The sequence below is a fragment of the Macaca thibetana genome, chromosome 13, assembly GCF_024542745.1.
Source record: "Macaca thibetana thibetana isolate TM-01 chromosome 13, ASM2454274v1, whole genome shotgun sequence".
NCBI lineage: Eukaryota > Metazoa > Chordata > Mammalia > Primates > Cercopithecidae > Macaca > Macaca thibetana.
The window spans coordinates 67,604,010-67,624,499 of NC_065590.1; the positions used below are offsets into that span (position 1 = coordinate 67,604,010).

The window sequence follows — 20,490 nt, forward strand, 5'->3', positions numbered from 1 at the left end:
TTATGCCAGAAAATAAGGAAATGCTCAATGAACAACAGAGATATGTCAAAAGGACACAAGAACCAGCTTGAAAGGGTCAAATTGGCAGTAGTTTAAGCATGGAAAATAATATGCTATTTCTTATAGTAAAATACCAACTCATAAAAATAGAACCAGTGATGGAAATAGACACTCATCATGTGGAAACTTACATAAAGGCAGTTGATTCAGTCAATGGATGCTAAGACCAGAGTTGGAAGTTTGATAAGGAACAGGATATTGACTAATTTCAGAAATGAAAATATGTTCCCACAAAACACAAATAAGTTGCAAAAGGCAAAATGTTGAATCTAAGGAGGAGGGAGCTGGCAGAAAACATGGTCAAGCAATCGAGGTGAGCATCACCAGTGGTGATGGAAGAGGTGCCATGTGCCACTGGGTGTGAGGCACTGAGAAAAACAAAGCAGCATTTCTGTAGAATTACTGCCCAGAATGTATAACCTCAGTAAAACCATGATGAAACATCTGGTGGACCCGGCTTGGAGGTCATTCAACTGAATGAAGGACCTGTACTCTTCAAAGCTGTCAAGCACATGGAAGACAGGCATAGACACAGAAGCCGTAGCAGTTTGAAGGAATTCAAAGAAACATGACAATTAAATGAAACATAGGCTCATGGATAATATCCTGGAACACAAAGAAAAAGCAGAGATTTGGGGGCTCATTGGCACAATTTGAATGGGGTCTGTAGACTGGACAGTATTATACTACTGTTGATAACCTGATATGAAGGATCATATGCTGATTCTATAGAAAAATGTCTTTATTTGGGGAAAATGCATACTAGAATGGGAGGGTGGTGATAACGCATCTTTTTTCACCTTCGTCTCTAACGGTTCAGAAAAACACAAACGCAGGTATAAGTAGAGAGAGAATGGGCAATGGAGCAAATGCAATAAAACATTACAATTGGATAATCTGGTGAAGGGAGTACAGGAGTTCTTGGTATTATTCTGGAAACTTTGAAATTACTTCAAAATAAATGAAAGAAACAATAATATATATTATATAATACACACATATATACACCTACACACATTCAGGGATCTGCAAATTAAAACTGCAATGAGATAACACTACACAACCATAAAAATGGCTAAAGATTGACAGCACCAAATGTTGGAGAGGATGTAGAGAAACTGGCTTCCCATGCACTGTTAGTAGGAGTGTAAAATGTTACAACCACTTTGGGAAGAGATCTGACAGTTTCTTACAAACCTAAAAGTATACCCTATGACCCAGCAATTCCATTCCTAGGTATTTTGCCAAGAGAAATGAAAATGTATGCCCATAAAAATACTTGTACAAGAATACTCAGAAGTTTTATTCATAATAAGCAAAAATCAGAACAAGCCAACATATCCATCAAAATAGGAAAATAGACTCTGCTATGTTTATACAATCTAATACTACTCAATAATAAGAAGGAGCAAGGTACTAATATGATCAATAATGTGGGTGAATGGCAAAAACATTATGCTGAGTGGAATAAAGCTTATACAAAAGACATATTGTATCATTCCATTTATATGATGTTCTAGAGCAGGTATGTATGGTAAGGGGGATATCAGAACAGTTGTTACCTGGGGGGATTGGTGTGGAGAGGCAGGGAGCACCCCAGCGGAGGAGCATGAGGATACTCTCAGGTATGGTAATGTTCTTTCTTGATGGAAGTTTAAGATATGTGCATTTCCTTGTATATAAATTTTACTTCAAAAGGAAAGAAAAAGAATAAACAAATATTAAACTAGGGTTATTGATGCACATACTAAAGTATTGAGGCAGAAGTGTACTGATGTCAGCAACTTGCTTTGAAATGCATCCTAAAGATGAAGTGGATCAATGGATGCACAGGGAGATAAATAGATACGCAAAAAAAACTAGTATAGTGAAATGTTAACTGTAGAATCTAACTGATAGATACATGAGTATTCTCTGTAAATTTCTTTTATCTTTTCTGTGTGTTTGAAAATTCCCATAATAAAGTGTTGGGAAAAAATATACATTAAAAAAAAAACTTTGCTGTGGACTAGAAGGCGCAACCACTCAAGTGAAAACAGCATAATGCAAAGTAGTTGGTACAAGTGAAAGGCCTGGACAAAGTGCACTGGACGATTTCTCCCAAGTGTGTGTCCTAAGAGAAATGAGATGTAGGGACATCTACGGGTCATTTCTTCCATCAACCCAAATGTTAAAGATCACTCAGAATGACTACTCTTTTGACCACTGATCGATAGAATACTCTACACCACCAAATTGACCCAACCATTTTTACTCTGTCTTCTTCTGAAAGTGCTACCAGTCAACTAAATTGCATGAAGACAGCTTGTTTGAGGTAACAGAATGTTCTTTCATTTTTATACTAGATCAGCTGTTACCTACCGGGGAGTGCGCATCAGATTCAAGTGAATTACCTTTTAGTGTATTATAATGGTGATGCATAATATATCATACATAATGTTCTGCTACTTGCTTTTTGCTTATTATATCCTTGGACGTCTTCCCATGCCAATAATATAAATTAGGCCATTTGTAAAATGGAAATATGATAGTTATAAGAACTAATTTAGTTAATACTTATAAATAAGGTAGAACAATGTCTACCTTACATAATAATTGCTTAACTAAGATTAGCTATTGTTATGTCATTGGAAAAGTGTTCCATAATTTGAATAATCCATTGATGGGCATGTAGACTGCTTTCAGTCTTCCCCTACTATAAGTAATATGGAATTGAACAACTTTATATATAGTCTTGATATGTATAATACTACTAGGATACATTTTTAGAAGTGGAACTACTAGATTATAGAGAATATACCTGTGCCCATCATATATTTCAGCCAAAGCCCATTCTTCTATATCTGCTTTGTGACCATGGGGTGGGAATCAGTAAATGCCTTTTTCAGATTGCCTTGCCAACTGCCTTTGATTTCTCCAAGGAAGATATTGCCAAATCAAGCTGAAAATTGGCTGTATCAATTTGTACTCCCACCAACAATATATGAAAGTTCTTCTTTCCCGAACTGTGGAGTTAAAAAAAAAAAGTGTAGGACCCCATTCCAAGCCTACTGAGAACGGGGTGGGACCTGGACACAATGTATTTTCCAAAAGCACTATAAGTGATCCCAATGCACAGCCAGGTAAGAACCATTGTTCTAGAGCTTTGATTCTCAAAGTGTGATCCCCAGATGGGCAGTGTCAGCCCTGGGAGTTTGTTAGAAATGCATCATCTCAGAAGCTATATTTTAACAGGAGCCCCAGGAGATTCAAATGCACATTGAAGTTTGAGAAACACTGCTCTAGAAGGATACAGCAACAGGTCTAGATTTTGTGGGGCCTAAAGCTTATATAATCTGGGGAGTTCTTTTTACCAAAAAATATACAAAATTACAAACAAAGATTGAGTATAAATTTAATATTTACTTACAATGAAGTAATAAATCCTGATTAAATACGAATTTTTAAAAGCCGAAAAGTACCGCAAACATCACAAAATGCCAGAGGAAAAAAGGAAAAAACCCATTTACTCATGAGCTGCCTAACACACTTCTATATTTTCCTAAGTTTTTAGCTATCTCTTTGCATGATAAAAAAAAATTATATGATCTTTCTATAGAGAGATGAGAATTAATTCAGTCAGCCAGAAATTTGTGTTTTATTCTTGGTAATCTAGAAAAGCGTTGTTTTTTTGTTCAACTTTCAACTCATCATAATAACATGTAAAATTTTTTAGAGTTTGGTCCAGTCAGGATAAGCTCCATCCAGTGTCTTTCATGGGAGCTGCAAGAGTAATGGCATTTCATGGTTCTCATCCAGTGGCTAATTTTAAATGCCCTTGGAATCAAGGACACTCAGACATCCTTGTGCAGAGCATTACTTTCATGTTTCTTCTCCTCTTCTGTTCCGTGCCCCAGAGTGTCCCAATTCACATAAATTTCTTTACCTCTTCTGTTATTGTTTTACCTACATTTTCTTTGCTTTTGTGATTCTGGGTTTTTGTTTGTTTGTTGTCTTTATGAGTGTGACCATCAGAGTTTTTATCTTCTATTATGATACAAGAGAGTTCTCAACATTTTGAAGTTTCTGCTTGTCCCTAAAAGTTCCTTCTTTTTGTCAGGTCTTCAGTTTCCAGTATGTTCCAGCCTTCCCTTCACATTTAAGTTTTATAGTATGATCAACCACTCTGAAAAACAAAATTCATCTGAAATTAAGGCACAAACAAGAACAAGTAAAACACATTTTAGGCCGGGCGCGGTGGCTCACGCCTATAATCCCAGCACTTTGGGAGGCTGAGGTGGGTGGATCATGAGGTCAAGAGTTCAAGACTAGCCTGACCAACATTGTGAATCCCTGTCTCTACGAAAACTATAAAGATTAGCCAGGCGTGGTGGCAGGCACCTGTAATCCCAGCTACATGGGATGCTGAGGCAGAAGAATCACTTAAACCCAGGTGGCAGAGGTTGCAGTGAGCCGAGATCGCACCACTGCACTCCAGCCTGGGTGACAGAGTGAGACTCCATCTCAAAAAAAAAAAAAAAAGAAAAGAGACACATTTTAAAATTGCAAATATAATATATTGTATACAATTATATTATACAATATAATACAAATATATTGAGCTACACCATAGTAGGATCAAATTACCCTTATACTACATCTATTGCTACCATACTGATGAACATGGGAGTTCTGTCTCTAGAACCCTTGTTTCTTCAGGACTTCCTGTTTCATTGTGTCAAAATTGCATGCCATTTCATCTAAAACCACCAGAATTTGTCAAGAGAAGATGCATCAAATATACTAAGACATTTTGAGATACATAAAACCTGAAACAGCACACACAGACTGACTTTTCATCATATTATTAAAGATTTTTGTCCTTATAAACACAAGAATTCTGGTGGATTCTATTCTGAGCAATTACCATCAAAAAAATTAAGAATGTGTTCATAATTGTGCATGTTGCATTACTGCATATATTCCTGACAGAAGAATATTTTCATTTTGTTTAGTTATCATTGTGAACTGAGTCATCCATTTACCAATTTTGTATGTCTGATGATTGGGAGAATTTTCCACAGCTTTGCTTCTGGCTCTGTCCATTTCAAATCTTGTTTCTTTTCCACTCCCCACATGCTTCTAGTGCCAGGTATTGTAGGACAAGTACCTACTCTCATAATACCCTGCACCTTCATGCCACAGTGCTGGGGGAACCTGCACAGTGGGCGGTAGAAGTATTCCTGGAAGCCATACCTATACTAGGATGGCTAGTAACAGTGTAACTGTATACAGAGTAGCTATAAACTACAAAAGATATACCCACCAACCCCAAATCAACACATCCCCAACTCAGTTTCCCTTCCAAAATCGACATAGCCCCAACTCCGTTCCAAAAATGCCTGCTGTCACTTTCAGGCCCACCTGCACCTGAAGATTTGTAATGAGGAGGGAGTAAAAAGAGACAGCTGTCTTAACCAATTTCAGTAAAAAAATCTTACTTTTGAAACTTTGCAAAAATATGTGACCATGTAAAAGCCATTGATGGGGCCTCTCGCGGGGCTTTTGGAAGGAGCTGAGCAAGTAAAGAGCCCTGAAGCTTCCGCTTCATGAAAGTCACAGTAAATCTGTCTCTGCAGACGAGCATGTGGAATCAAAGTGATGGAGCAAATACCTTCAGAGATCATACACTACAACACTCGAAGTAAAGATGGAGAAACCAGAGGCTCTCAGAGGTTATGGGACTTCCTCAGGATCACACAGCTGGTTAGTAACAAAATTGGGACTAAAATCTTGACTCCAAGTCTAGTGCTCCTTCACTAGAGTGCTTCCAGCTTTGTGGTTTTGCCTTTAAGGTCCTTAGACTTTGAGAGCTGCATTTATGCCCAATGTGTATTGAAGGAAATAAAATGTTAGAAGAGCTGTCACTCCAGATTTCATTTAGGCAAAGTACCAAACAAATACTTTTTATCCCTGTGATCAGTCTCACAGCCTCTCACAAAGTACTTGCCAACAGAGATATTTTGCTGATCCGAAGAATTTTACATAACAAGGAAAAAAAATCCCTCCCATAAATCATAATGCATATGTTGATGAGATGTTGTTTGATACCAAAAAGGCATTCTCTACTCCAAAGAAGGAAGGATTACTGCATGCTAATACTAAATGCTAATGTTAGCCTATTACAAATGTTTCATGCTGTGGCACTATTCTGATTTGTGCTTTGAGATAAAGATTTAATATCCTACTCTTTAAATTACAGTATCTATTTGGTTTTTATGAGCTGCAGTATGTTCCTACACTAATATTTCAATTCAATCATTTCCACCCTGAAGATTTATTTGGTCTGACAATTCACACACACCACCTAATTAAAACAACTTAAATATGAGATATCTGGACCATATTCTGAGGTCTTCATTTATGCAACAATCACTTATTGAATGACCCTGCTGTGCCAGGGTCTGTGATAGAGGAAAAGGAGAAGCCTGTGATATTGAAAAGGAGATGCAAACATGAATGAGACAAGCTGTTTGCCCTCAGGGAGCTCTTAGACCCATGGGAGAAATAGATACCTGGCCCAATCATCACCATGCAAGATGGTGGAGTCTGAGCACACAGAGGAGGGGGACAGGAATTCTGCCAGGGAGAGAGGAATTCAACAAGTCTTTGGAGAGCTGACACTTGAATTAACACTCAAAAGAAAATGTTTGGCTGGTGCGGTAGCTCACGCCTGTAACTCCCAACACTTTAGGAGGCCAAGGTGGATGGATCGTCTGAGGTTGGGAGTTCGAGACCAGCCTGACCAGCATGGAGAAACCCCATCTTTACTAAAAATACAAAACTTAGCCAGGCATGGTGTTGCACGCCTGTAATCCCAGCTACTCGGAAGGCTGAGGCAGGAGAATCGCTGGAACCCAGGAGGCGGAGTTTGTGGTGAGCCACGATCACGCTATTGTACTCCAGCCTGGGCAAAAAGAGTGAAACTCCGTCTCAAAAAAAAGAAAAGAAAAGAAAAGAAAATGTTTGCCAGAAAGACAAGAGGTAGGGCATTAGAAACAAAAGGACCAGCATGAACAAGGTCTTGGAAATATGAAGGAGAATATTTGGGTGATCACTTAAAGGTTATCTGGGAATACGTAGTGTGCCCAGGAGCTGGGAGTCTGGTAGTGGGAGAAAAGTGGCAATGTGGGAAATGTCAAAGCAGCCTGGGAATGCTTTTGTGCCATGCTATGGGGTCTGGACTTGCTTCTGTAGGAAAGGGTAAAGCTTTTTTAGTCATAATCAGTTCTGCGTTTAGGAAAGCCAAGTACAGGAGGCATGGAGTTACAATGCTGCATGCAGCCAAGGTCCAGGCAAGAAATAAGGGCCTGAGCTATGAAAATCCCAGTGACTATGATGATAGCATCCACTGGCAAAAGATCTCCAGCAGTATCTTCTGATAAGCATCTCATTGTTAAAGTCTATAACTGGAAATGCTGCATAATAAGACTAAGTCTCCCCCCATCATTTTTCTTACAGCAAGCAGTTATTTACAACATAAAGCTATAAGATCATTCCTAAAAGTAAGAGGTCGTCCCAAGATGACCTATAGTTGATCCCGTCCTCCTACTCCATTCATTCTAATGATTTCACATGCCATCCACTTTTTCTTTTTATTTTTTGCAATCAGTGAGGCTGAATCAAGATGGGCCAATGAGTCTGATTTGTAGAGAAAGCAATAATATAAGAGGCTTGGGACCTAAGTATCAAAGCTCTTCCCTTCTAGGTCAAATGGGAAAACATGGAAATCCACCAGCCCAGCGGGAACCAAAAGTCAGTTTATGACTAGGCCAGCAAACATCCTATAAGCCTCCAAATCCAGTGTTCACTGGTATAAGCTACACTAGAGAATACAAGATTCAATGTTAGGATAAATGGTGCCTCTGCTCCCATTCCAAATCTCTGCCTTGGGACCTAAGCGTTCTGGCATGCCTATGATCAATGGGCCTGCGGAGCTAACTGCAAGTCCATTCACTTGACCATTGGAATGAATGAGGGCCGCAGGGTCAGGACAAAGGCAGGAGTTCCCACCTCTTTCCCGTGGGTATCCATGTTCTGGGGGCTCTCCCAAGACAGAGGGAGGAGAAAAAGAGCACATGGTTCCTGTGTCCAGGCAGTAAAGCTCAATGGGGAAGCCAAGTGCTCTGCCGTAGACACAGTTCTCCCTGTCAGTCAAATGCGGCCAAGGAATGTTACAAATTCTGGCCAACCAGATTAGTCAGCTCCTTTCTATCAGGACATGCCAGTGAGAAGATGGAGAGAAGCAGGAATGTCTGTGGGGCAGACATGTTTGGTGGAAGGCAGGGGTTGCCAGAAAAAATACAGAATGCTCAGTTAAATTTGGATCTCACATAAACAACAAATCATCTTGTAGTGTAAGCATATCCCTAATATTGCATGGGATATACTCACACTAAAAAAAATTACTGTTTTCCTCAAATCCAATTAAACTGGTCATCTTACACTTTCATTTGACAACTCTAATGAAAGAATCTTCCTCTGTGGCATAATCACTTCCCTACATGGGAACTGCAATCTCAGAATTCTAGAAATGGAGGAAAACATTAAAATCCCCTAGTCCATCAGCTTAAATTTATCCCTTATGAGAATAAGGAGACCAAAAAATTGCAGCAACTGCCCCAAAGTCACACTGCTAATTAATGACAGACTAAGGAATATAATATATTTCCAGACCGAGCACAGTTATGTCTGTAATCCCAGCACTTTGGGAGGCTGAGGTGAAAGGCTTGCTTGAGGCCAGGAATTCAAGACGAGCCTGAGCAACACAGGGATACCACCGGCCCCACCATCTCTATAAAAAAAAAAATTAAAAAAATTAGCTGGGCACAGTGGCACTTTCCTATAATCCTAGGTACTCAGGAGAATGAGGTGGGAGGATGAGTTGAACCCAGGAGTTCAAGGCTGCAGCGAGCTATGATTGTGCCATTGCACTCCAGCCTGGGCAACAGAGCAAGACCCTGTCTCTATTTTTTTAAAAAATACATTTCCATTTGTAGTATTTTTTCCCCTCTATCACACTAAGCTCCCTTTGTCCCTTGGCTCAGTAGCTGCGGAATTACTTGAAAATTTTCCTAAGGGCAAAATGAATGATTTTTTGTTTTGTTTTGTGTTTTTGGAGACAGAGTCTCGCTCTGTCGCCCAGGTTGGAGTGCAGTGGCACAATCTCTGCTCACCACAAGCTCCGCCTCCCGGGTTCACGCCATTCTCCTGCCTCAGCCTCCCGAGTAGCTGGGACTACAGGCGGCCGCCACCACGCCCAGCTAATTTTTTGTATTTTTAGTAGAGACGGGGTTTCACCGTGTTAGCCAGGATGGTCTTGATCTCCTGACCTCGTGATCTGCCCACCTCAGCCTCCCAAAGTGCTGGGATTACAGGCGTGAGCCACCGCGCCCAGCCGAATGGTTTTTTTAATATCTCCTCCCAATGCCGCACACAATGCTTTATGAGCCCTGGCAGAGCAAATGACGCTGCAGAGCAGCCAGTCATGCGGCTAAATCACCGGGGTGACGGCCACCACTCTCCACTCGCACCCTCTGTGTTCTGTGCGTGTGAACCTGGGCTTTGGGGTTGCTGAGGGCTGGCACAGCTTTTAGCCAGGTGTGAAAATTGTCCTAGCCCCCCTGAGAGGCCATGAAGTATGACTCTTTTAAGAACACACAGCATTTTGGAAGGGTCCTCTCTACTGAGGTAACGGGTTCCAGGAAAACACAGCTGAGACCTGGGAGCTTATGTGAAAGGCAGTCTCATCTCATCAGGAACTTCAGCTTCCCTCCCAGCAAACCTTGACCAGAGTTGCCAACAAAGAACCAGCTGAGCTTTTAAGATTCCTTTCTCTCCTTCCCCTTGCCTCCCTCTGGTGGACAAGCAGACAAGCAGTTAATACAGTGGACTTGAGGCGGTGAGACGTTCTCCAGGGCAACGCAGACTGATAAGACTGAGGTCTTCACCACACAGGCATTTGTCTGGCCGGCTCTTGACAAACTTGTGAGATAGAGTGATCTTCACAGCTCTCTGTCACTTCTCACAACTCAGGCCACTTTATCTTCTTGGTCTCCAGGACTCTGATCATCCTCCCTCCACCCCAGTCTCTTCCCACCTCCTTCCCCATGGCCCCAGCCTCCTTCCACTGTAACCCAACCATGACTTAGCCTTCCTGGAGTCCCAGTGCCCCGGGCAAGTAACTTCTTACTCTTCCAGAGAAAAAGTTGCATCATTCCAATTAGAAGAAACTGCACGGTCTTTTGTCTTTCTTTCTTTTTCTTTTTCTTTTTTTTTTTTTTTTTGAGATGGAGTCTCGCCCTGTCACCCAGGCTGGAATGCAGTGGCACAATCTCGACTCACTGCAACCTCTGTCTCCCAGGTTCAACCGATTCTGCTGCCTCAGTCTCCCGAGTAGCAGGGATTATAGGTGTGCACTACCACGCCCAGTTAATTTTTGTATTTTTAGTAGAGATGGGCTTTTGCCATGTTGACCAGGCTGGTCTCAAACTCCTGACCTCAAGTGATCCACCTGCCTCACCCTCCCAAAGTGCTGGGATTACAGGCATGAGCCACCATGCCCGGCCAACTGCACAGTCTAAGCATGAAGCTAGGCTACTTACTGACGATCATTTATTTAGTGCTTAGTAAGCATAAGGTTCTTTTGCTAAGAGCTGAATACATGTTTTCTTATTTACATTCATAATTTTCATAGCAAACCACTGAGGCAGATACCATTTTACAGATGAAGAAACTGAGGCTTGGGAACATTAAATAACTCAATCAAGCTTTTACCATAAGTGCTGGGACTGGGATTCAGACTCAGAAAATCTGGCTCTAAATTCTAGAAATCCCTGTCTAATAGGACTTTACAGTGATGAAAATGTTCTGTATGATCCAATATGATAGCCACTAGCCACAAGTAGCTACTGCGCATTTGAAATGTGACTGTAACTGAGGAACTGATTTTTAAATTTTATTTCATTTTTATTAAATTTAACTTCAATAGTCACAGATGACCAATAGCATGGTCTAAAATTTTGGCCAGGTGCAGTGGCTCACACCTGCAATCCCAGCACTTTGGGAGGCCAAGGCGGGAGGATCACCTGAGGTCAGGAGTTCAAGACCACGCTGGCCAACATGGTGAAACCCTATCTGTACTAAAAATACAAAAATCAGCTGGGCTTGGTGGCAGGCACCCGTAATCCCAGCTACTCAGGAGGCTGAGGTAGGAGAATTGCTTGAACCTGGGAGGTGGAGGTTGTAGTGAGCCAAGATCACGCCATTGCACTTTAGCCTGGGCGACAGAGCGAGACTCTATCTCAAAAATAAACAAACAAACAAATAAATAAATAAATAAATAAATAAATAAATAAAATATAGTCTTTGCGTTATCCCAGTCACTTACTCCCCCTCTTCCTTCCCCTACAAACATACATACTCACATGCACTTGCTGAGTAGGTGAGAGAAATATTTTGTTCACATCATTCCCTTGGCCTTCGCTCCACATAGATTTAAGATAGACCCTGACTAGAAAATTGAGAGTTGACTTATGTCCTGTTTGAAGCAATAAGGCAAGGGAAAGGGAATCGATGATATAAAAGACATAGGCTCTTATCCTTGCTCTGCTAGTGACAAGTCACATAATTTCTCTGGATCTCAGTTCCTGCCTCTGAACAGAGACAGAGCTGTACTCCATGATCTCAGATATCACTTTCCAACTTTAATATTCTGTAGTTGGAAAGTGCCCTCAGAACCCCTTTCCAGTTCACGTTGAAAACAAGAGCTGCAGGTGGTAAGTCTGGCACGAACAGTGACTACCTGGAGGAACAGTCAGCAAGCATGCTTGATTGTACACATCCAACACCCTGTAATATATAGTGTTCTTTTTTTAGAACCCTAATCAGAGATCCATTTGCATAATTAACATCTTTAGGAATAATTGCAAATGACACATCTGTTCACCATCTCCCCCTCCTTGGCAAACTATGTGTTACAAACACAGTTCCTTTAGCTCTGTAAACACTTGGTGCCTGTCCTTTGCTTTAGTCACTTTCCACCTTGGAGTGATGATGACCTTGTACGACCTATCCCTGTGCAGTCCCATCCCTGTCAATGTTGCTCCAGTTAGATCTGGACCCACTTACAACTATCTGCTTTGACTGGCCACAGGGCATGAGTTCTTAATCTAGGCTCAGCTCTCTAAACTAAGCATTCAGAGTATTCATGAAATTTTGGGTGAATATACTCGTCATGTGTGTTCTGGGGAGCAGGTTTATGGCTTCCAGGAGTTTCAATGGGTGTCCATTACCCAAAAAAAATGGTTAAGAACCACATACTATATGATTCCATTCACATGAACGTCCTGATTAGGGAAATATATGGAGACAGAAAGTAGATTAATGGCTACTAAAAACTGGGGAGATTAGGGATAGGAGAGTGGGGAGGTAGGTGATAGCTAAAGAATATGGGATTTCTTCTCGAGATAATGAAAATGTTCTAAAGTTGACTGTGGTGGTTGTACATATCTGTGAATATTTTTTTAAAACCATTGAATTGTACACTTTTAAATAGTGAATTGCATGGTATGTGAATTATATCTCACTAAAACTGTAAAAAAAAAAAAAAAAAAAAAGCTTAAAAGCCCTGCTTAGAAAAAAGGGCCACGGTTTGCAGGTACCTACAGACAGTAAGGCTGGGTCCTCTCTGTTCCCGGAAAACCTTGAGTGGTACCAAACCTAGTTCTTTTTTGGAACTAAGGCCAGATTTACCTGAGTCCTCTCACTGGGGGAAGGCTGTCTAAGTCAGTGCGTCTCAAATTTTAATGAACAGATGAGTTATTTGGTGATCTTATTAAAATGCAGTGGGCCCAAGATTCTCCTGGTGACCCAATGAACACACTGTGAGTAACAGAGCACTAAACCAAAAGTATGTTTGCATCCTCTTGCTTCCCCTGGATCTGCATGCCATCCAGATACTTACGACAACACAAAATTTCCTGAGATTTTTAGCCCTGGGCACCCTTTATTCTGGACCAGGGCTTCCTCTCCAACTAATTTCTCTGTTCTCCTGCTTTAGTGAACTAGGCTGAATAGCACAGAAATCTCAAGGACCCCCTTTCTCTTTCTCCCTTAAAATCTACGCCAGAGACAGGTGCAATCAGCTCATTTGTTTTATTGCCCCTCAGCTCTACACTGGCCCAGCTTAGCCAGAACAAGGGTACCTCCCCAGCAGGCACATCTAGCTCAAGTGTAACTTAGACAAAAATAAGTTATTCCATGCATGTGTCCTAAAGGTACAATTTCCTTTTCATCTCCTCCAGGTTTCATATCCCCAGTAATGAATAAGGATGCGTGAGACCCTGATGCTTATTTTGAACCAAAGAGGTGTTCATCCAAAAGGAAAGACTGTGGGTGGTCTACATGAAACAAGTTGTCTCAAGAAAGAGAAAGAAGCCCTTCACTAGCCTTATTTAATTAGAACAACCATCAGAGATGCTATAGCTGGGATTGAGTGGCCACAATATTTTGCAACAACTCCCATCAAGAAGTGGAGTCTATTTCTCCATCTTGACTCTGGGCCAGCCTTCTGACTTGTTTTGACCAATTGAATGTGACAAGAATGTGGTTGTATGAGTTCCAAAGGCCTTGCAGCTTCCATCCTCTTTAAGTGCTGCCCTGAGACTCACCATGTAAGGAAGCCTTCCAGAGGATAAGAGGCTAAGAGGAGAACCAAGGCACCCCAGCCAACAGTCAATACCATCTGCCACACCTATGAATGAGGCCATCCTGGAAGCTCCAATTCAACACAGCCACATAAGTCAGCCCAGGTGAAAACAGCAGAGGAACCATTCAGCCAACCCACAGAACTGTGAAAAACAATGAATCACTATTAAGTCATTAAATTTCAGGGTGGTTTGTAACAAAACAGTAGATAATCAAGATAGACAGGATGGTGAACTAGATAACACCTAAGATCTCTTCAAACGTGATCCTGTGTGTTTTTGTTTTCTGTTTTGGGATGAAGTCTCACTATATTGCCCAGGCTGGAGTGCAGTGGTACAATCATGGTTCACTACAGTCCTGACCTCCCAGGTTCAAGCAAGTCTCCTGCCTCAGTCTCCCAAGTAGCTGGGATTGCAAGTGTGCACCACCATGCCTGGCTACTTTTTTTGTTATTATTTTGTAGAGACAAGGTTTCGCTGTATTGCCCAAGCTGATCTTGAACTCCTGGGCTCAGCAATCCTCCTGCTTTGGCCTCCCAAAGTGTTGGGATTATAAGCGTGAGCCACCACGTCCAGCCATGATTCCATGTTTTAAGAAATGTTCAGAGGGCTGGGCACACAGTGGCTCACACCTGTAATCCCAGCATTTTGGGAGGACAAGGTGGGCAGACTGCCTGAGCTCAGGAATTCGAGACCACCCTGGGCAACATGGTGAAACCTCATCTCTACTAAAATACCAAAAAATCAGCCGGGCATGGTGGCACATGCCTGTAATCCCAGCTACTCAGAAGGCTGAGGTGGGAGAATCACTTGAGCCAGGGAGGCAGAGGTTGCAGTGAGCCAAGATTGTACCACTGCACTCCAGCTTGGGTGACACAGTGAAACTCTGTCAAAAAAAAAAAAAGAAAAAGAAATGTTCAGAGGTTTGATTTAGCCCCAAACAAGCTATTTCTTCTTTACATGCACAGATCTGTTCTCCATTCAAAACAAGGCTGGTGTCTTCATGTGCTTTTGTTGCTGATCTGCCATGGGAGGAAAATAATGAATGTCCCCCAAAGGGCCTCTTTGTGTCTTTAGTGACTCTATTTAGCAGGCTGTCTCACCTGAACTGCAACAGGGATTTAGATATGTTTGAAGGTACAAGGGTTCAGTCCTATCTCTCCCTGGCCATGAAGCGCTCACTGCCTGGGGACCAAGTTGGGAGAGTACTGAGACACAGTGCCTAGGAGGAGAGACAGGAAATAGGGTGACAATAGCGCGAATGGAGTAACATTTTCCCCACCCCGACTCCAACCCTGTGGCAAAAAAATAATTTTGAATCTCAAAAACATGAGGAATTGTGCAGAAGCAGAAGGGAGGCTTTGAGCAAAGCTGGGTACATGTGTGCTGCTTTAGAGCCCGAGAGGAGAGCTAGAGAAAAGGTCCTGCTCCCCTTCTCACCCTATCCCAACCCTGCCACGCATACGGATAGCTCTGGCTTCCTAAGAAGGGAAGAATATGGATGTGCCTAATGGAGTCCCATTCTCACTGAGGGCCAACCCAGGGTACAGTCCCCTGACAAAGAAGCCAAGGCATCACACAAGCAAACGTGTTTCTCAGCACATGTGATGAGCCAACACCTTGGGGACCCCCTTGAAATAACTGGGGGGATGCCTCTGAGGGGAAGGTGGTGGAAGTTTAGCATAAGCCTATAGGGTTTAGAACCACTGTAAATGGAAGCATCAAAATGAGTGTGTCCAAATGTGTACTCACAAGCTGGTTACACCATGAAATAAAGATCTTTTTTCATTTCTATTTCTGATGGTCAGAGGTTTCTGTGACCTGCACCAGATACTCTGATATCCTCCAGGGGATTGGTACATTCCACCTTTAAGACCTGGTTTTCTTCAGATTTTATGGGTGATTACAAAATGAAGCTAGTTTCCCAACCTGGGCACATATTGCAACAAAGTCTGAAGATAAAGTTATGGAATGAAAGTCTGGAGCTCAGAAGGATAACTTAGGAGCTCTTACCCAGCTACTTGCCTTGTCTATTTATGGTGGAATAGTATAGAGATGGTAGTTCAGGCACTATTTTACCTCACGTAGGATACAGATTGCATTAGAGTCTTATTTCAAGAAAGGAAATACAACCAGAAAGATCATGGACCAGGTTACAGAAAACAAACATAATGTGCTTTACTGAACTAGTTTTTTTGTTACATCTTTTTGCTATTCGATTCCTACATCTTATTCCTTTTTGGTCTATCCTTTAGGGGGATGCTGTATAAACTATTTTTAAGTGCACAGTTTAACAATTTGATAATAGCTAGTAAAGTTGAAGAAAAGCCAATCTTGTAACCCAGCAATTCCGCTCTTAAATATATACCCTGTAGAAAAAAACCTTACACCTGGGCCTGAAGAGAGCTCACAAGTATTGCAGCATTGTTTATAGTAGGAAAAAACATGTTCATAACAGAGTAAAGTTAAATAAAGTTGAGGTTAGTCATATAAAGCAATTCAATGCAGCAGTTAAAACAAATGTACTAGACCTATTAGTATCAGCATGGATAAATCCCAACAAAAAATGTAAACAAGTTGTAAAAGAATACATATAAAATATACCACATAGGTTAATATTAAAAACCTACCCCCAAAGAGTGCTGCATATTATTTCTGCATATATATAAGGTAATTTTAATGAACAAGAAAGATAAATTCTAACCTTATGATATCAGCTCCCTCTGGAAAGGAAGATAAATAAATAAAACAATGTGATAAAAGAATGGAGATTTAGCTATACTGCAACATTTTGTTTCAAAAGAAGGAAGGGAGGGAAGAAAAGAGCGAGAGAGGGAAAAAGGAAGAAAAAAAAGAGAACCAATGCTAATATGACTCTGGGTAGTCGGTACATGAGTGTAAATTATATTTTGCAGTTTTCCTGTATGTTCAAACTATTTCATTTTTTTTTTTTTTTAATTTAAAAACAATGGGGCCAGGCACAGTGACTCACACCTGTAATCCCACCACTTTGGGAGGCCGAGGCAGGAGGATCACTGATCAGGAGTTTGAGACCAGCCTGGCCAACATGGTGAAACTCCATCTCTACTAAAAATACACAAATTAGCTGGGCGTGGGAGGACATGCCTGTAATCCCAGCTACTTGGGAGGGTGCCACTGTACTCCAACCTAGGCAACAGAGTGAGACTCTGTCTAAAAAAAAAGAAAAAAAAAAAAAAAAAAAAAGATGGACAGCTCGCCAGCAAAGGGATTTTACCGCCTCTTTGGTGGTGCCTATTCTATAGGAACTTCCTGGGTTTAGTGACTGAGACACAGGTAAGTATATTCTAGGGTTAAATGCTAATACTCACCTTCCCTCATCCCCACACAAACTACTATTCCTTGCTATTATATACATGCATCAGCTTGGTCTCTGCCAGATAACACTAGCCCCAGGAGACAGAATAAGAGGGAAAGGGGAAAAAACATGAAACCAAACCCTTGTAAGACATGAAGAAACACTTACTCTGTTACAGCCCACTTTGGAATGCTCTGTGTTTCTGTCACCTCGAGCATTCTGATTCATTCTGAGCATCTCCTCCAGATACAACTCATTTAGCCAGCCGACAGGAGGAACAATTACTGCTGGCTTAAAAGATCGGTTGATTTCTCTGGCGTCTATTTGCCTGCAGTTCTGGCTCTCTGACAAATCAAGTCAGATCAATTTGTACCCTAAAGAGTAAATGGGAGGATGTGATTATTTTCTGGTTCAATAGAAAAGCATTTCATTTCAAAGGGCTGCTGCATAGCATTTTTGAGAGTCACAAGGAATGAATCAGGTCCCCAGAGAACAAATGATGGGTTCTCAGGAGAACAGCTGGCTTCACTTCTCACCTATGCTTTAGGAACTGAGGCAGGATGTGGGGATGAACAGAAAGCATACTCCACTGAGAGAAGCCTCTGCACATCCATGTCTAAGGAATATTTTATTTGTCTCTTCAGAAGCAGTCTTCTAAAGTTAGAAAACATGCTAAAAATTCAGGAAGATGGACACCTAATTCTACTGGCGACCACATCAAGATCTAGAAAATCACTTTTGAAAAGGAACCGACAAGCAGAAATAAACTTCTGAACAACAAGAGGGAAACAGAGGTGAGAAAATCATGCTTTGTTCCTTGACACTCGGCTGCTCTTTACCAACAGATTTGTCTCTTGAGACACAGCACTGCAGGAGAGGCCGCAGGAGAAAAGCCTTGGTGGGTTCCAGGCTCCTTTTACTAAGGCTGCCCCTCTGGAGTCTGCCTTCTCAGATGCCATCTAACCACTGAACTCAATCTTCAGGGTCAGGTCCACCCCCATTCCTCTGCCTCACAGACATTACAGTTGATATGCAGGAGCTGGAAATAATGTCGTGGAAACACATGGGCTTTGGGGACAGGCTGCTCGGGTTCATTCTCAGCTCTGTGGTTTATTAGTTTTAAGACCTCGACAAACCACTTAAGCTTCGATTTCCTCAGCTGTAAAACAAGGACAGTCCCAGTACCTTCCTTACAGGGTGGTTATTAAAGGACATGATGGATACAAAGCTCTTAATGCAGCACCTGGTCCAGATTGAGCATTCCACAGATGTTCCTGATGATGGCTGTTATTGTCTTCTGCCCTCGAAATGTGATGCTATTTGGTTACTTGTGAAAGACCTGGAGATTTTTAAATTCAAATTTTAGTGGGAATATGTCCCCTGCATGAACATCGGATATATCTATGCTAATAGGCCTTGTCCTCAGAGGTGAACCAAAGGCTTTCTCTGAGTCATTCCCCTCTATCATGAAATTGGCATCCTTTCCTATACTGATCTCTATGGCAATCATATTACTCTTGCTCCCATCTCTACAACACTCTATATGAGGTAAATTTATTCATGAGCACCATAGTGCAGCAACAGCCAAGAAGTCAGAAGGCAAGAGTTCTGGCTCTTTCCATGGCAACAACCAATTATGTGAGTGTAAGTGATTTATTTATCATTTCTGCCTTTTGATTTTTTCACCTCTAAAGTGAGGATCATTTTTCATGCTCTATTTACTTCATCGGGCTATGAAAAACTGAAAAAGGGAAAATGAGGAAATAGACCAATGAAACAGAATAGAGACCCCAGAATAAATCCACACACTTGCAGCCAACTCATTTTCAACAAAGGTGGCAAGAACATCCCTTGGGGAAAGGACAGTCTCTTTAATAAATGGTGCTGGGAAAAGGCACATGCAAAAGAATGAAGCTAGATCCCCATCTTTCGCCATGTATACAAGTCAACTCAAAATGGATTAAAGGCTAAAATGTAAGACCTGAAACTATAAAACTACTAGAAGAAAACATTGGAGAAATGCTCCAGGACATTGGGCTGGGCAAAGATTTTTTGCATAAGACCTCAAAAGCACAGGCAACTAAAGCAAAAATAGACAAACGGGATTATATCAAGCTAAAAAGTTTCTGCCACAGCAAAGGAAACAGTCAACAAAGTGAAAAGACAACCCACAGAATGGAGAAAATATTTGCAAACAATCTCTCCTATAAAAGGTTAATAACCAGAATATTTAAGGCACTCAAACAAATCAATAGCAAAATGCAAAAACAGATACTCTGATTTTAAAATGGTCAAACATTTCTCAAAAGAAGACATACAAACGGTGTTATAAGCAACAGAAAATGAACTAAGACAAAAAAAGGAAAAAAAATTTTTAAAGTGAAAAATAAGAAGACATACAAATAGCCAACAGGTATATGAAAAAATGCCCAACACCGTTAATCATCAGGGAAATGTAAATCAAAACCACAGTGAGATATCATCTTATCCCAATTAGAATGGCTATTACTGGCCGAGTGCCGTGGCTCACGCCTGTAATCCCAGCACTTTGGGAGGCCGAGGCGGGCGAATCACAAGGTCAGGAGATCGAGATCATGGTGAAACCCTGTCTCTACTAAAAACACACACAAAAAAAATTAGCCAGGCGCGGTGGCGGGAGCCTGTAGTCCCAGCTACTCAGGAGGCTGAGGCAGGAGAATGGCGTGAATCCGGAAGGTCGGAGCTTGCAGTGAGCCGAGATCACACCACTGCACTCCAGCCTGGGGGACAGAGCGAGACTCTGTCTCAAAAAAAAAAAAAAAAAAAAGGATGGCTATTAAAAAAAAAAAAAAAAAAAAAAAAAAAAAAAAACCAAAAAACAGATGCTGGCAAGTGTGTGGAGAAAGGGGAATGCTCATACATTGTGAGTGGGAATGCAAATTAGTATAGTCGTTATGGAAAATGGTATGAAGGTTCCCAAAAAAATTAAAAATAGAACATATGATACAGTAATTTGACTGCTGGATACATATTTTTAAAAAATAAATCAGTATATCAAAGAAACATCTGTACACTCATGATTATTGCAGCACTATTCACAATAGCAAAGATATAGAATCAGCCTTTGTGTCCATCAATGGATGAATAGAAAAAGAAAATGTGGTGTATATACACAATGGAATGTTATTCAGCCATTAAAAAAGAATGAGATCTTGTCATTTGCAGCAACATGGATGGAACTGGAGGATCTTATGTTATGGGAAATAAGCCAGGCACAGGAAGACAAATATTGCCTGTTCTCATTCACATGTGGGAGCTAAAAACTGGATCTCATGGAGATAGAGAGTAAAACTGTGGTTATGAGAAGTT

General features: G+C 41.2%; 1 long non-coding RNA gene across 3 annotated transcripts in view; it reads right to left on the reverse strand.

Annotated features, from left to right (window-relative positions):
* Positions 1 to 20,490, reverse strand: part of LOC126933578 (uncharacterized) — a 215,138-nt gene that overhangs the window by 58,514 nt on the left and 136,134 nt on the right. For 2 of the 3 annotated variants that reach the window (XR_007718672.1, XR_007718673.1), the window contains one exon: positions 3,441 to 4,225. The exons of the other annotated variant lie outside the window; for it this stretch is intronic. This is a non-coding gene — a long non-coding RNA (uncharacterized LOC126933578). Of the gene's footprint in view, positions 1 to 3,440; positions 4,226 to 20,490 lie in introns of those variants that run through there. 3 annotated transcript variants of the gene reach the window in all.